This window comes from Amblyomma maculatum, chromosome 11 (genome assembly GCF_055883805.1).
Source record: "Amblyomma maculatum isolate TAMU_Amacu chromosome 11, ASM5588380v1, whole genome shotgun sequence".
Classification (NCBI taxonomy): domain Eukaryota; kingdom Metazoa; phylum Arthropoda; class Arachnida; order Ixodida; family Ixodidae; genus Amblyomma; species Amblyomma maculatum.
In genome coordinates, this window is record NC_139354.1 from 9,026,781 (window position 1) to 9,029,227 (window position 2,447).

Genomic DNA, 2,447 nt, shown 5'->3' on the forward strand with positions numbered 1-2,447 from the left:
TATGCTGATGTGTGCCTGTCTGAAAGCCGGTTAGGAACACAAATGTCTTGGCAATTGCTTGTGATGCAACTGCCAGAAAAGCACATTGATCTAGTTTTCATCCACTGTTCCAAGCCATTTTCACTAAACACTTTTGCGACATGTAAATTTCCGTTGAGATAGAAACGAGTGTATGGCGTAAACCTGCACTCATGCCTGTTGAATGCTGAATGTGCTCTTAATGCCCAAGAAATACTGTAGGCATTCTGCAGTGGAGAGCTAAAACCCATGAGCATACTGCTACAGCTCCCAGTGACACCCAAGGAGAAGTGGACCTTTCCACTAATGCACACCCAGTTTTTTTAATTTCTGCTCGCGAGTAGTTGACTGTACTGCAAGAAAAGTTGCGCTTGGGTATTTGCCATTGTGTCAACTAAAACAGCTACTGGTTATGCAAGTATACTAACATGCTTCAAAACAGAAACACATGTAGCATGCATGCTTACAGAGTTAATTTTGCTGCAAGTTTCCGATAACTTGCAGTTCCAGCCTTGTTACGTTCAGCTGGAGAAACAAGTTAACCAAGCTTGGTCCTGTTAGTATTGCTTTCCAGTCTTGACAAAAAACTTTTGAGAGCACTGCAGAGATCTGCATTGGAGAAATGTAAAAGCATATGCATTGGCGACTCTTTAGTAGCTCCCAGTGTTTAGACACTAGTCATAGTCATGACTGGCTTTTTTTATTCCTTGCGAGGCCCCATTTTGTGAGTGACTTACACAAGCTGTAGACTCCATAGTCTTGCGGATTGGATCTCTGATCCGACTCATGACAAGTGACTATGACTTATGGTTAAACTATGACTCGCATGACATGAGATTTATATACCACTTTTCATTACATACACATTCACGACCAGACATGGGCATCCTCACGAGGGTGAACCCTCATGAGGGCGTCCTCACCCTCACCTCGTGAGGATCTGACTCGGTGAGGTGAGGGCGAGGGAGGATCGGCGCTGAAAAATTCGTGAGGACGAGGGTGAGGGAGGGCAGAGGCGGTGAGGGGAGGGAAAGATACAGAGTTTGAGGGGCGAGGGCAAATGTTCCACGAAAGGCGTAGTTTCTGCAGTAAGAAAAAACAGGCGGCAACCCGAAAGGCATGAGGGACAACACACTTCTCCTCCACTGGGCATGTGTTGTATAGAAAACAGATGTAATGGAACGGGGCACAGGCGCTGCAGCTATAGAAGATGCCGTAACGAAAACCACAAAATTGCCCCGGCGCTCGTGGTGAAGAAAAGCCTAAAAACGACCCTAGGAAGCTCCAGGAAGTCACCGAGAACGATGTCGCCTTTTCCAGCCTCACAGAACACGACAGGACCGGCAAAATACACAGGACCCCCATTTCTAACTGCTAACGTTTCTTTGCCATTTAGGAAAAAACACGCCCAGAAAAAAAAAAAAAAACGCGTCTAAAGTAGAGGGGACGTGCAGAGAAACGTTGAACACAAAAGACCGAGGTGGGGTGATCTTATCTGCTGGGACCCTGCCACATGTTTTTTTTCTCGTCCAGATAGCTTGCATGAGTAGCCGACGCATGCGAAATGTTTCTTGACAGTGTTACTTGACTGTTTGGTTAGCAAGGTTTTACATAAAACTTTCATAAGTTGTGTAAATTACAATTCGCAACAAAACCAACGGAAATAAACAAACAGCATTGAATTTGTGCTGATAATAGCTGCAATAAAATAAACCGCAGTTCAATATCCATTGCAATCTTTGTCATGTGTTTGCAGGAACAAGAAATATTTTCTTATTTATTTTATCGATTTTCTCCTTGTGAATTATCAAAATTGTCAAATCGTTCATTAATATGTGCGGCTCGTAATTACAGCGCATTGTTTTTTCCGCAATTTCAATAGCATTAAGTTTTACTTTTTCTATTTTCTTAAGACAGTTTTCTTGAGATGGGTGTTAACATAGCATCGATTTGAAAGTAATAACTACAGCGTGTGAGCATTGAGCACAATTTCGCGAAAGAGTTGTTTCATTTCCAGTATCCAAAGTCTATTGAGTGTTCTCATTTCGTGCTAACCTGTTGAAGCCCTGCACCAGAGAAGGTTCTTTAATACTCTTTGATTTTAGCATCTGTTCTGTATTCAGAATGAGTTTAATGCATCGGAATGCCCGACGATCGTAAGGCTGAATGCTGTCATAGACTCACGCATGAGGGGGATATGACAATACTGTACCAGGTTTAATTCTTTGCCGAATGCGCTTTCGGGTTGGGTGCGCAAGGGTGCTTGCAGTTCTTAGATACATGTGTTGCTGTTCGCAAAATCAAACCATGCTTGAGGTATCAGCCTCGCTATAAAAAAAGAAGGTATTTTAAGCCAGCAGTTAGCTCATTCAAAGGTTCCTAAGAAGAGCGTTGCTAAAAACTACCTGTATGCCGCTCTTGACAAATCC